At 40.0% G+C, this 16,017-nt stretch overlaps 1 pseudogene; it reads right to left on the reverse strand.

Annotated features, from left to right (window-relative positions):
* Positions 1–16,017, reverse strand: part of LOC112208922 (centriole and centriolar satellite protein OFD1-like) — a 55,614-nt pseudogene that overhangs the window by 29,279 nt on the left and 10,318 nt on the right.

The following is a 16,017-nucleotide window of genomic DNA, read 5'->3' on the forward strand; positions in this document are numbered from 1 at the left end:
AGTGGTTTGTGTCAGGAGTGCACAAACGGCCTGTTTCTGCTTATGGCCAAGCTGGCATTCCACATGGCTTACTATGAAACCTACATATTTGACATTTTTAAGAATAATTAGTCCTTTTTTAAAAGATAATTTTAGCCTGTTTTTCATAGGAGATGGAGGAGGTCTTGAGTTTTTTGATAACAGTCATCCTGGGTTGGGTCTGCTAGAGGAAGGTCATCCACATACTGCAACAAGGAACAGTTAACATTTGGCAGGTTGTAGGCTTCAAAGTCAATGCTTCCTTAAAGACTGTGGGAGAGTCTTTGAACTTGCGGGAGCCTGGTCCAGGTGAGTTGAACAACTTATTTGTTTTATTGAAATGCAAATATAGGGTGACTAACTGGGGCTAAGCCGATATAAAAGAATACATTCTTTAAATTTAGGACTGCAAATCAGGTAGCACTTGCTGGAATGAGATTTATTAAAATACACATGTTCCAAAAGTGGAGTGTTTTAGAGCAATTGACATCGAGCTAAGATTTCATGTTGGTAAGGCCAGTTTAAATATTTACAGATACCTGGAATAGCTTCTCAGGGGACTGGGTACTGATGAACCCAAATCAGAGTTTCTTTTGGTTTTAACATGACTACCACCTGTGCATGATGTACAGCTAATCCAAGTGGGTTGCCTTTAACCCATACTCCAGGAATGTTATTAACTAAGTGAAAGAATTTTTTTATCCCACCTGCAATTCTAATTTGCTGCTTGCACTTTCTTTCTATAAATTTTCCATTCCTTAGCCTGCAGGATGATAAGGGTTAGCACCATGCTTTTTTGGAGAGTCAGAAAGAAAGTTTTTTGTTGTTGTTGTCGTTGTTGTTGTGTTTTTGCAGCTGAAATGTAATTGGTGCTTTCAGTTTTTGGAGTAATTTTTTTTCCTTAACAAGGGAACTGGACAATTCAGGAGGTATAGGAATTTATGTTGAACTTCCAATCCTTTGATGACACACCTCCTTACCAGAACAGCTTTTTTCTCTGAGATTCCTGTGGCTTTTATAATAGTTTTATAGCTTCAGATAGTGGCCCTAAGGGTTCAGTCAGTACTGAATGTGTAGCCCTGGTGTTTACATAAAGTCCATCAGCTGGCCTTCAACTTTTAATGTGACCATGGGCCAATGGAGTTGTAATAAGAAAAAGCCTGGTCTGTCCTAGTACCCATATCCTTTAGTGCCAGCCAGCCTGTTTAGATTCGTATTTGGTTTTCCCACAGTGAGGCAGCCCTTAGCCGGACTCTTTTATACCACAGTCCTGATTATACTTTTTATTACCTTCTGGACATTTATTCTTTCAGTATTTTTCTTTTCCATCACACACATTGTTTTCTCTCTAGCCTCGGCTGGCTTTTAAATTTTTGACTAAATTGACATCTTTCACATGCACGTGCACGTCCACATTCTTGTATATTGCTAGTCATTTTTTTAATGAGAGCTGCTGCTAAGAGATTGGCCTTTTTTAAACCTCTGATTTGCTTTTTTTTTTTTTTCTTTGCTTCCTGGTGATGGTTAACCTACATTTTGGTGGCCATTTCTGTAAGCTGGGTTGTATTCGTGCCTGCAAAACCATGTATATTTTGCAACTGGTGCACTGGCTTCTAGCCCTTGATGGGCTGCCTGAGTTATCCTCTGGCACTCCTCCATGTTAAACAATGTTAACATAAGTTATCTTCAATTTAGCCAGGTTGGATTGTGTGTTAGAAAGGTGGACTGTGTTAGATTTATGAGAGCTTGGGGCTTTTCCTTGTAGGAGGTAGTGTGTTGATTTACATTTAGGAGATCAGTGGTTGAAAAGGGCTGATAGATGAAGGTTTGCTGCCCCCCACACCAGGATGTGGTACTGGTCATTATAACAGTTGAGTCCTTGCATTTCCCTGAGAGGTATTTATATAGCTTGACCATGATCAGATTTGAGGCAGCCTGGTTCACTATCCTGAATTCCATCACTGGCCTCTCAAGGCTCCAATTCTTCCCTCTGGGGTGAAACCTGGGGTGTACTGGCAATGGAACCTAGCTCCTGGGGGGCTGTTTGCCTCAGCAAAGGGAGGTAGGCTGTGAAATATGGAGCAGAATTTTTTTTTCCTTTTGTAGTTTTTTAAAACTGGGTTTCCTTTCTGTCCTTGGGACTTTCCTTTTAACTCAGTGTTTGCTGGTGAAGCTGCTTCTATTTTCACTTTTGGCTCGGCCTGCGCTACAAGTGTTTTGCAATAAGCTGTGAAGCAGGGCTGGATTCATGTTGTTCTTGTTTGTATTATATTTAATTATGAGTTAATATAAGAAAATTGGTCTGGGTACCCTGGCTATCCTCAGACCCCTGTCATTACCTCAAATTCATGACCAATTCTTTCTGTGTGTATAGTTTTTTGGGTCACCTATTTAATACCAAAAGGGGGCCATTTAGTTTACAGAGAGTTTTTTACCTTTGCAGGGTTAGCTTAATTTTATAGTTACCTGTAAACCTTTTCTTAAAGTTTTTTTTTTAGCATATATTTGAATGATGTATGTTGTGACAACTCTCTTCCCATTTCTTTTCAGTTATGATGCAGTGTACTCGTGCTCACTTTTTACCTTTGTTTCCAGCCAGTTAGACCATCTCCTATTATGGGGGCTTTTAGATACTACTTAGCTTTGGAGAGTTTCTTAAGCCCAACACAATTGCTGAAGTTGTGGGGTAGCTTCTTTTAGCCATATGTGGATCACCACTAGTCTTGATCAGCCCCACACTTGGCTTGGAACACATTCTTCACTAAGAGACTTGTGGTTCCTCACTTTATGGCCGATTAGCCTAGTTAGGCCTCACCACTCACACATCATCCTTCTACCAGTTCTCATGTTCCTGATTGGGGTGGCGAGTCACTTTCACCACCTCCAGTTTCCTTCTGAGCTGATTTAGTGAGCCACTGTCACATGCTGTGTTGGTTGAGGTGTAAGTTTCTTCTGAATTGGTGAACCACTCTTGCGGCCTGCAGCACCTCTGGGTTGGATTACCAGTTATATCCTAGGAGGTGATTAGGCTCCCTTTTGGTCCTTGTGGGATGTGTCCTGCCTTGGGTCCCAATACCTTACTGTGGTTTCTGAAGTGAGCTGTTCCTGGAATTGTCCTATAACCCATTAGGTACCATTGCACTGCTTGGTAGGGGCACGAGGTCACAAAACGGCTGATCTCCCCTCCAGGCTGAAGTTCTCCCAATGGTGCTCCTTGGGTCACAGGACTCCTGAGACCCAGGGCTTAAGCCCCAGGGGCAAAGGAGACAGGAAACCTGTCATCTCCACTCCTGGCTGACTGGCCAATAATGTTGTGGGAAGCAGAGGACCACAGAGATTAATATGGGGAAATAGGAGGATGTATTTAGGTGCCCTGGCTCAGCAGACTTATATCCAAAAATGCTGAGCATTGAACAAAGACTGAGGGGGATATTTGTAAGCCAAATTACAAAAGCAGAACTACAGAAGCTAATTTGACAATGACAGGTTACATAATTTATAGCATAACTGTTGAGTTAGCATAACTTTCGCCTTGCAGAGCTTGTAGCCTTGTAGCTGCATTGAAAAGAAAAAAAAAACAGTAAGCTTCAAATCTTACTAAATACAAGCATTGGGAAACATAGTCATAATTAATGTTTCAGAGAAGAAGAGACGTTATAGATATTTATTTTTCTTTTCTTTTCAGTGCAGACACTGAAGCTTGAGCCTGGAATTGTGGAGTCAGTTCTCTCTGCTGTGGGGCCCATGTATGGGTAGAAGTCTCCTCATGACTCAAATCACAGCCTTGGTAACCCACTGGTCCAGTTCCTAAAAACACCCACTCCTTAGTGTTTCAAGAATCATGCTCTAGAGTCCACTGCCACGTTTGAATTTATTGCAATGTTATGGAAATGAGAACTTTATCTAGGCCTGGCACTGTGGCTCACACCTGTCATCTCAGCACTTTTGGAGGCAGAGCTGGGCAGATTAACTGAGATCAGGAGCTTGAGACTAGCCTGGCCAACGTAGTGTAGTACCATTTCTACTAAATATACAAAAATTAGCCGAGTGTTGTGGCCTACTCCAGTAGTCCAGGCTACCTGGGAGGCTGAGGTAGGAGAAACACTTGAACTCAGGAGGCAGAGGTTGCAATGAGTGGAGATCATGTCTCTGCACTCCAGTCTGGGTGACAGAGTAAGACTCTGCCCTCACTCACCAAAAAACAAAAACATAAACAAAAACAAAAAACAAAAATGTATCTGTTTATATTTCAATGCCAAAATATTTTAAATGACTTTTTAATGATGCGTATAATTTTTCCAAGTTTAGAAATAACCTCCATTTGTTTGTTTTCACATATTTTGTACATTTGTTTTTTTCTTAATAAACTGAGTCTATTGACAGAACTATGAAGATGCTTATTTATACCATATCTCATGTTCTACATGTCCAGTGTAGCAAATATGCATTATCCACTTATTTGCTAAAAGCCATCCTTTTTTCTCTTCATAATTTAGATGATTCTCAAATATCACACATCATTTTGCAATCTGATTCTAACTTCTATACTGCCAAATGGTCTGCAGAATTAATCTAAAAAAAAAAAAACGAACAAAATCAGTGAAGGCTGACAGAGTAAGTAACGTGATTCAGCTGAAGCTAGTCAATCAGAAAGTTGTACTTACCGAAACTTTTGGTCTGGAGGGATGGAGAGGCTGTGCCTTGACTCAGTGGGTGATTGCTGGGGCATTCTGTCGGAACAAGGACTGGGGAAACCACATGTAATCTATCCAGACCTAAGGTTCAGAAGGAACCAAGGCAAGAATATTACCAGGTGCATGAAGATACCAAGAGGTTTCTAAAGAGCTCTATTAGTTCAAAAATAAATTGTTATCCTTGCAAATAGCAAATTATGATGCATAAGATCCACAAAACTAATGATTCAAACACCTAAGTTAATTGCACTGGCAATAATAAAATGCATGAAAGTAACAGGCAGCAAAGGAAAGACAGCTCTTAGTATCTAAACACCTCTGTGTGTAAAGGAGACACTAGACCTTGCCAGTCTGTCCTGCTGACTCTCACAGCAACCCTCTATCATGGGTGGAGAGATGGAGGGTAGCTACCCAACTCCAGAGCAGCACAAAACGCTTTGTCCAGGTGGCTAACCTTCCAGATACATTTCACTTTAAGGTTCCTTTTTGCTTTCGGAAAAGGGGTAGAGAAGACTTGTCTGGAGGAACTGCCACTGTGTAGCCTCAACACTGCACTGCCCATGAGTGCTTCCAGGTGCCATTCCTTTAATCTTTAAGTTTTTTCACTTGAGGCTGCTCAGAGACAACTCTGTCCTCTGCAAACATACGGCTTTCTAGAGAACTGGAAGTAATGTTTTTGAAAGCTTTCAGCAAGCGCAGAGATGGTGAGCTCTTTGCTGGTAGTGGGCTTTTGGTATGATGTTAACGACTCTCAGATAGCAACTTCTGAAAGCCTTTTCCAAGGGTCTGTCCTCTTACTTAAGCTCTTTGCCTCTAGCTTAAGCTCTTTGCCTCTTGCTTAAGCTCTTTGACCCTTGCTTAGTATTAACTACAAACTCAAGGTCAGAATTGGAAGGACTACCCTCCACAGCTCCATTTGGATAATTTGGGATCCTTGATGTAACCATACCTCTTTTCTGTTTAAGAGATTCGTTCAAGAAATCCTCATGTATAGCACCATTGCAAGGCACCATATTGCCATTTATTAATCCACTGACAGAATGATGGATCAGATGCTGCTTTGGATTACAGTACACTTTATTCTCTAGGGCTGCAGAGTACAAAATGCTAATTTCAAAAGTGAGTGGACACAGAAGAGAAGAAAATTCGTATAATTGAGAATATTATTGTTTTGAAAAGTTGAAGAGAGCAATAATAAGGACAAACTTCCACATTAAACAGTTTCTGATGCCATGGTAGTGATAACCACTAACATTTATTGAGGGCTTATTGTACCAGCTACAGCTTCATGTGTCTTTTGTAACACGGTACAACTTCAGAATCCATTATGCTCAATTTCCACATCCCCACAGCTCCGAAAATTGAAAATTTATTCATAACTTAGGGGCATAGCCTAGCCAGACATGAACTCATTTGGTTAAATACTATGACCTGAACTGACGTGAACCCATTTATTATCTTTATTTGCCCCGGCATGAATATTCATACAGTTGACTGGAAAATAACTAATGCATTTCACTACAGCAGGTCCTACAGAATTCACATGCTGTGGATTTCGTGTGCTGTGAAATCCACAGCATACGGCATGAGTTTCAGACAAAAAGTAAGAACCTGCATTCACAACACCACTGTGGTCAAGGAATTCTCACAGCTTCCATTTTATAGACGGGAGACTAAAGCTTATTGACCCTGGGTCACACCATTAGCAGGTTCAAGAGCTACTGGACTTTCCTAAGGCAAAGCCAGTGCATGTGTCTCACTGTCCTGAAATGCCTTCCAATGAAGCTGTGAGAAAGAAGCTTGCCCTCCTCATTGCATGCAAGTGCAAAAGTTCTATTCCCATTCAACTATTTTTATTAACATGAGACTATGGTTTCAGCTGTGAGAAGTTTCACAAACAGAACTGAAAGGAAAATGAGACCAGAAAGGAGAAGAAATGTGTAAAGAGTTAAAAATAAGTCAAGTGCTGGTAGAAGAGAGCAAGGAACTTGTGAGGAAAAAGTGCAAAGGGGAACGAGGAAGGCTGAGAACAAGTTTGAGAAACCAGTTAACTGGTAACACAAACACACTTTCTTTGACCTTGAAAGCAACTGAAGAAGAAAGCATCTAAGCTTCAATATCCTTATTATGAAGTAGGAAGGGGCGCAGATGTATCCACAGTGAACACACAATAATAAAATCATACCAATCATACCAATCACCATTTATTGAGTGTTTTCTTATGTCCCAGGCACTGCGTTGTAACCCATCTCCTTTCATCACTTTCATCATGGCTCAATAGGCATTATTTTCCCCATTAAAAATGAGGAAACTGAGGCCCAATGAAGTTAAGGTAACATGTCCAAGATTAAACAACTAACTTCAAAACAGGGATCCAAAAGAACAGTTGTCTGATTCTGAGAGCAATGTTCTCTTTGCTAAACCGCCTTGCTCCTCCTGTGTGTGCATATATCTATCAAGGAATCCATGAAACTACTGAACTGCTGTTAACATTGAGGTAACAAATAGAAAAGAAAATTCTAAGATAAACCTGGAGACTTCTATGTCACCACCACGCCTTTCCCATTTGAGACACAAGGCTCTCCCAAGCCATGAGGCACCTATGAAACAAGTGACTTTTGCTGATGATCCAGATGGTATTACCAAAGTGGATAGGGAGTTTTACTTCTAAGATGACACACGTTTCTGTGGCTTTTCCTCTAACATAACAATTACTTAATATTCAATAAATTAGGGTCATTCCATTTTCACAAGCATCAGAAGCTTTACACACAGAAAAATATTCATAGATTTAAAATGTCTCTAACCTGTCTGAGTTTGCTTCAGTTGCAATACAAAATCGGCTACCTGAATACTTAACTTTTTATGGAAGTTTGTAATCTAGTATCTGGGCCTTCAGCCATGCAGAATGCTCATTCTGAAAAGATTCGGAATCAGAAAAGAAATTATCGCAAAACAAATCACGGCTTGCTTCACAAGGAGACGTTTTCTTATCCTGTTTGTACTCTTTTAATTGAGAATATGTATGCCAGTAAACAACAGGGTCCCTATTTTAAAAATGACAAACAGAACACAAACTAGGTGGGTTTAACAGATTTCACCATCTTTTTCAGTCATATCAAAACATTCTAGGGCATGTGGGCAGAAGACACGGTGAATGTTTGTAATCCTTAGGGTGAGAATCCAGAGATAATAGTGGAAAAAATCTGGCACTCTGAAAATTTTACGTTTAGGTGTGTTTGCTTTCTTCTCCATGTTATTGCTATTATGAATGTAAGATCATATTATCACTAGAGAATTTTCTCAGATGACAAAGAGGAACTTTACTATATTTGGGAGAGTAATGTTTGATATTAAAATAAATCTGATTTGCACAGGTGTGACTTGGGCCAAGTCTACATATTGAAGAAGTGTATTTGTATCAAAGTGGAACTGGCAAGGAGCAAGACTCACTGCATCTTGCAGTTGTACTGCAGAGCTGGCCTGTGGTTTTCGAACTCCTCATGCTCAGCTATGATAGCATTTCCTGCTTTCTGCAGTTCTTTCTGAAATACCACAATTTCACGAGCCAGTGGAGCCAGATATAAGAAGGTCAAAAGAAATCCTAGTCATTATCTACCTTAAGTTTTCTTATTTCATTTAACAGAAACATTTAAGCAGGTTTTACATTGTTGTTTCTTTTCTTGGTACTCATGCAATAAATATAATATTAATTCTATTTAATGAGCTCAGAGTAGTCCTGACACTCAAATTTCAGAACAAAAGTATTTAGTGCATTTTATTGCAAACGTTATTACTCTTGGAGTCCTACTCCAAGTAAAAGAACTCTTTCAAATCCTCAGATTAACCTAAATAGCTGTTTCTCTTCTATACCATGAACAGAAGGAGCTCTCTGTCTCGTCTACCTGTTGATGACATCCCCAACATCCAAAATAATCTGTGCATCTGTCAGCAGCAGTTGGGATCCAGGCAGAAAGCAGATGGCTCCCACAGACAAAGTCATCTAAGAGTCCTTTAATAAAGGGTGACTTATGCAGCATGCCCACAAATGTTGGGGAAGTTCCCTTACATAGTAACAGGGCAACTCTATTAGCACTGACTACTCTAAGGAAAGTTAAAGGCGCTAGGTATTAGCTCCCTCTGCTGGCAATCTGGAAGGCCATGGAGAGGTAAAAACTACATTTATTTTGTATGTATCCTGAGAGAGAGGAAATAGCAGTAGAGAAAATTGAGGTAGGGAAGTGATAAACTGTCTGCCAAAATGTTGTTCCTTATTTTTTTTCTGTCTCTCTTGATTAACTTACTTTTTCATTATTGCCAAAAGAAGAGTAAGGTAGGCAGAGGTTAGAATCAAACAAATCAAATCTAAAGAAGGGAGAAAACAATATTAAAGAATATGGAGGCACATTTTTTAATGAACGAAGATTCCTGGCATATCTATTTTTGTCAATTAACAAAACATTCCCAGTGGAAAATAAGGCTTATTGCACAAACTACAGACAGATGAGCTTTCAGTCAATCCCAGGTAAGATCTGAAAAATGAAATATTTGTGAGCACTTAAAAAAGGTGAATAACACAAAAGAAATAGTTTCACCCAATGCAAATAAAGTCAGACTACCATACTTTCTTTGTTGAGCATATAGCTGGTAAAAGCTGCAGGTGTAGAACTCAGTTCTGGACATATGGAACTCAGTTACTGGACATAAACAAAACTATCAGAACTGAAGGATTGAAATTAACTGCAAAATGTATGATCTGTTCAAGTATTGGTGGCCTCTCAAAATTTTCTGTCTGGTCTTACTGTAAGCTGGTGATAGCATCTCAGTCTCTTTTTCATCTTAATATTTAATATGTCAAAAGCAAAACCCTAGTGTTTTTTCCTCTTAATTTGTATTTTCTAATTATAGGTGATATCACCTTTATCAAGAAGAACTCTACTTGGCAATAAACATTAGAATATTGTGATTATATATATATATATTTATCATGGTTACTGTGTATACATATATACATATATATGCATATATATAGTAATTTTTTTAATCTCATAATTCTGAATTTCAAAAATAAACATGCATACTTAAAATTCAAAAGCTTCAACCCAGTGCTTCAGCACTACTTCTCTTCCTCTTAGCAAATCCATGGCTTTTACTTAAAGTTGCCTTTGGCCATAAATTTCTTTTATGTCAATCTACATAGAAAATTATTAATTTTTCACAAGAAAACTGATGAAAGCCAAACTGATGTAAATGAATATACTGTTTTCTAAATTCCACAAAGCAACAATTTCACCTTCAAGAGACTCCAACTTGGCTGGTTACTGTGGCTCACAACTGTTATCTTAGCACTTTGGGAGGCCAATGTGGTAGGATCACCTGAGGTCAGGAGTTCAAGGCCAGCCTGTGTAGCATTGTAAAACCACATCTCTAACAAAATGCAAAAATTAGCCAGGCATCATGGCGGGAACCTGTAGTTTCTGCTACTCAGGAGGCTGAGGCAAGGGAATCACCTGAACCTGGGAGACAAAGGTGGTTGTGGTGACCTGATAATTACCATGGAACTTCAGCCATGGTGACAGAGTGAGACTCCATCTAAAAAAAAAAAAATTCCAGACTTGAGTTTGAATTTTTTCAACCTATTGGAAAGCAAAGTTTCAAACTTATACAACTAGATATTCTAGCTGCATACAAATTGACTCTCCTAATTACTGTTTACCTGTATTTTCATATGTTCCTAACATCCCTTATGTAATATATGCTACTTAGTGCTTTAAAATCTCCAGTCCTTTATCTAAAAAAGATTTTTTGACAGGTTCCTGCCCTATTGCCTAGGCTGTAGTGCACTGGTGTGGTCTTGACCCACTACAACCTCTGCCTCTTGGCCTCAAGTGATCCTCCTACCTCAGCCCCCCGAGTAGCTGGGACTACAAGCACACACCACCAAGTCCGGCTAATTTTTTGTGTTTTTTATAGAGATGGGCTTTGTCAAGCTGCGCAGACTGCTCTTGAACATCTGGGTTCAAATGACATGCCCACCTCAGCCTCTCAAAATGCTGGGACTGCAGGCATAAGCCACCACACCTGGTCCCGTTAACTAAAAATTGATGAGTTCTTCAGGAAGAACCATTGAACAAAATGTGCATTCAGCAATAAAACTGCAAAAGAATATAATCCTACAGTTTTTAGTGATGGTGCTCTCTGTATGTTTCAGTTCATGGGTCATTCTGACCCAGAGTTACAAGCTCTTATGAACTCCTAAATGAATGGGCCATCCTTCCATTTATGTTTTCACAGAGCAAGAATTTACTAACTACTTAACACATATCAAGCAGCATACTGGGAACAAGTTAGACAAATGTAGACAGATATAGTCACTGTCTCTAAAGACCTCACAATTTAATCAGGGAGAAATAATCACAATAAGGTATAACTTCATAACTGAGGTAAATAAAGACTGCATGCAGGAATGAGACCTAAATCATTTGCTCAGTGGGAGTCAGGGAAGATATCACCAGGGTGACAGTCCAGCTGTGTCTTGAAAGACAGTATGGTTTTATCAGGAAGAGAAAAGGATTGACATTCCAGGTGAGGAAATACAGCCATGGCGGTTTGTGTGAGGATGACAATCTTCCTCAAAGCCTTCAGAAACTCACAGTTAAATAAACAGGAATCTAGCCACTCCCGTATCTTGCAGATGAAGTTATTAGTCTAAACACAATCCAAACATCTCAAAAAACTGTGCTTCCAACATTCATTTTTATAGCTGGAGCAAGCCCAATTCCCAGCAATGCTATACAAAATTGTAAAGGGTGTGCACTTAACATTAAACAAGTAGGTCTCATTGAGAAGCCCAAAGCAAGACTTAATGCTAGGGTAAAGCCTTGCTACTTTTAACATCTGGCAGCAGCAGTTCACGATGTAGGCCAAAAATACTGCTGTAAATCCAGTGTGGTCTAAGACATACACTTAGAAACAGAATATGAGTTCTTAAAAAATAGATTCAATCCCACTTGCTGAAATAGACTCCCTGCCACTCCTCATCCTCACTTTCTCTTGTCCAGTTACTTCCCAGATGACCAGATCAAATAGCCACATGGATGACCTTTGCAGCCCTGGTGACTCCTTCACCCCAGGGACCTTGAACTTTGTTCATTTCCATGACTCCATCCAATGGCAGCACAGTGCATTTGCTTTCCAGTATCCACCTGAAACCTAATCCTGCAATTCTGTACTCTTGGACAATTGTTATAATTCCACCTGCCAGTCTCTCCAGATCTAGTCCTTGATCCCTGAGACCGCTAATCCACCCTCCCTTTCCCCCTGGGTTAGCTGCCACTTGCCCTCTCCTCTGCTTCCCTTCACTATGCAAGATAAGCCCAGAATCTTCAGTTAAATAGGCTGCCATTCTCACATCAAATAAGGTAGGCTCTGCAAACCTCCAATCCTTAAACATCTTCATCTTTCCACCCTCACTGAAAGGTGAAGAAGAGATGGATGCTTAGAATTCCTCCACAGACCTACCAAAAGTAAAAATAAAAATGAAAAATAAACTCCCCTACAAGCACATGGTTTGGGCGTACTTAATTTCAGGCTCCCCCAACTATAGCTGGGCCCTCAATACAGGTGATCAGTCCTCTGTGCCTTAAAGAGCTGTTCTTCCGTTACACACTTGAGCTGCTCTGTACCTCTGAGCTGCTCCTAAAACCCATGATCTAACCCTCTAATCTGCCTGAGAAGATGGAGCTTATTTAGAGTGTGTTTCTCATTATCCCAACTTGACTGTTTACCTCTGACATTCTTCCTTTTCTACTTGTCCCAGAGGAAGCAAATGTGTTTACGTTTCAAGGCCCATGCTCCTTTTTCTTTGCAATCTTGACCCCAGTTCCTATTGCTCTTCTGGGGCCTTGTTACCTCAATTGTATCATCTCATTCCTGGATCTTGAGCCAACCTACTAATAGCTGCAGGAAATAGGTACACAGTAAAATATTTGTAAATGCCACCTGTTGGGAACAGTCCCCCAAAATCTGGCCATAAACTGGCCCCAAACTGGCCATAAATAAAATCTCTGCAGCACTGTGACATGTTCATGATGGCCATAACACCCACACTGGAAGGTTGTGGGTTTACCAGAATGAGGGCAAAAAACACCTGGCCCACCCTCGGTGGAAAACTGCTTAATGGCATTCTTAAACCACAAACAATAGCGTGAGCAATCTGTGCCTTAAGGACATGCCCCTGCTGCAGATAAATAGCCAAACCCATCCCTTTATTTTGGCTCATCCCTTCATTTCCCATAAGGGATACTTTCAATTAATCGAATATCTATAGAAACAATTCTAATGACTGGCTTGCTGTTAGTAAATAAGTGGGTAAATCTCTGTTCAGGGCCATCAGCTCTGAAGGCTGTGAGACCCCTGATTTCCCACTTTACACTTCTATATTTGTGTGCGTGTGTGTGTGTGTGTGTGTGGTTTAATTCCTCTAGCACCGCTGGGTTAGGGTTTCCCCAGCTGAGCTTGTCTCGGCAAGGGGCACCCATACGCAAGGGGTTGAATCCAGGTCAAAGGATCACTGGAGTGATGGTTGGAGAATGTGGAACCAGCTGGAGGACACCCGAGGACTCTTAAAGCAATCCCCTTGGTGAGTAAGAAGGGGAGTTCAGAAGCATCAGGGTAACAATGGGACCAGTGAGGGCTGTGGTTAGTTCCACCTTGGAACTTTTTCACACTGATGATGGGGAGGAAGGAGAGTATAACGAAAGTAACACAGGAGGTTTCAGAGCAGGTTTATTTGCCAACTAAAGCTAAAGCGGCAAAGGAGGGAGAGGTTCATCCCTATCCTTCTGCACCCCCTCATTATTATACTGAAGAAAAAGGCCCTCCAGATCTTTCTTTTCCAGAGGACCCTGGGTGAAAACTTTTTGCCCCAGTGAGTGTTCAAGCAGTGCCTTGAGTGCTCTCAGTTCTATACAGGCAGTAATTCAGCAAGCTAGAAGACAGGGTGATTTAGAGGCTTGGCAGTACTCTGTTAGAATACACCCCCAGATCAGCAGGGAAATATTTGAGGCTTTTCCTTTTAAATTACTCAAGAATTTAAACAAGCTATTCATACTAAAAAAGAATGTAGAAAAAATCAGTGAGTCAGCCTGCCAGATAGCAGGAAAAAGTAACTGCTGAGTCTGAAATGTGTCCAAAATGTAAAAAAGGAAAACATTGAGCTAGTCAGTGTCACTCTAAGTTTGATAAAGATGGGAACCCAATTTCAGGAAATGCCATGAGGTGCCAGCCCATCCCAGCCCCCACTCCAGACTGGGGCATTTCCAGCTCAGGCCATTCCTTCACCTCTGTACAATATCTGTCCCCTGCCACAGCCAGTAGTGTGGCAGTAGATTTATGCTGCACAAAAGCTGTGAGCCTTCCGCCTGGGGAACACCCACATAAGGTCCCAACAGGAGTCTGTGGACCCTTGCCACTGGGAACAATAGGATCACTTTTAGGAAGGTCTAGTTTAAGTTTAAAAGAGGTACAAATACATACAGGAGTCATTGATTCAGACTACAATGGGGAAATTCAAATTGTTATATCTACTTCTGTTCGCTGGAAAGCAGAGCCAGGAGAGTATATAGCGCAGCTCCTGATTGTGCTGTATTTGGGAATGGGAAAAAGTGAAATTAAATGAAGAGGAGGATTTGGAAGCACAAATAAACAAGGCAAAGCTGCCTATTGGGTAAATCAAATTACTGATAATTGTCCTACCTGTGAAATACGTATTCAGGAAAATAAATTTAAAGGTTTGGTAGTTACAGGAGCAGGCATTTCAAACATTTCTCTTCAGCACTGGCCGTCTGCATGGCCAATTCATTGTATATGAAACTGACTAATGAATGGACTCTTTTTAAAAGAAAACAATAAGCATGTATTTTCTATTTCTCAGTTACTTTTTTTAAAATTGGAAATTAATGTGGGATTTTATTCATATCCTTCTATTTTTCTTTTCCTTTAGCTAGTATTAATTTTTTGTCTCCTAGATGACAGGCAGTCATATATTGTAGGTATCACAATGAACAAAAGACAGTGAGATAATTTGTAAGCTTTAATGAAGCTTATAGTCTTTATCAGTCAGGGTCTTAGCAAATAACAGATGGCATACTCAAAAGTTACTACTACTCCTAGGCCTAAAGGGTCAAGGGGAGGAAATCCTTTCTGGAACCCACAGTGAAAGTTCTATCTGTATGAAAGATTTGACCACACGAGCTATTAACAGATAGACAAATCAGCCCAGACAACTTGCAGTCTCTAAGGGAAGGAAACAAAGGAATTAGTACTTCATTCTCTCCTTCCACCCTCAGATATCTTGCCAGTAGTTTCCTTTGGCCAAATCTAGTTGGAATCCAGAGGGTAAAGAAACCCAAGCAGGCCAGCTTCATGGAAAATACTACAATATGAAACTAGATAGAGAATCAATCTATAGCAGATATCTAGCCAGTATTTTCCTTTGGCCAAATCTAGTTGGAAGCCAGAGGGTAAAGAAGCCCAAGCAAGCCAGATTTATGGAAAATAGTACAACATGGAAACAGATAGAGAATCAATCTGTAGCAAAAACTAAAGAATAAGCAGCACACAATATATGGAAACTGGCATTTAAGTAGGTAAGTATTATATAGAGTGATAAGTGCTATGTTAGAGGAAGTTCTGCATGGCATTACAACTTTTAGAAGGGGCATCCCTGATTTGCTACTCTGCAGTGTACCTCTTGGACAGGTGTTGTCCACCAATTCTGCTCTAGTCAGATCAATTCATATTCAGTAATTTTAAAAAGCATTTTATTATGCAAATTTTTGAATTCCATATGAAAGCAAAGAGAACAGTAATTAGTTGCGATGTATCCATCATGTACAGTCAACAACCATCATTACTTTGGAATATTGAGGCTTCTATCGCCCAACTACTCTTTTTAATTTTATTTGAGAGGGGTTTATAAAATATTACAGCATTATGTTATTTTACCAGAAAATACTTAAATACACATCTCTGACAATAATATTTTAAATAGATTTTACATATCACCATGTCACTGGCATACTTAATAACATTAACCTATTATGCTAAGAAAATTAATTAAATTCTTTAACACCATCTAATATCATCTATACTCAAAAATCCCTCAGATCATGCGATTGATTGAGAGAGAAACCGGACCGTTTGTCCTATAGACCATCCCACATTCTGAATATCACAGATTGGTTCCTTATGACTTCATTTAATATACTCCTCTTTTTCTGGTATTTCCCTTAAAATTGTGTGT

The sequence above is a fragment of the Pan troglodytes genome, chromosome Y (genome assembly GCF_028858775.2).
Source record: "Pan troglodytes isolate AG18354 chromosome Y, NHGRI_mPanTro3-v2.0_pri, whole genome shotgun sequence".
NCBI lineage: Eukaryota > Metazoa > Chordata > Mammalia > Primates > Hominidae > Pan > Pan troglodytes.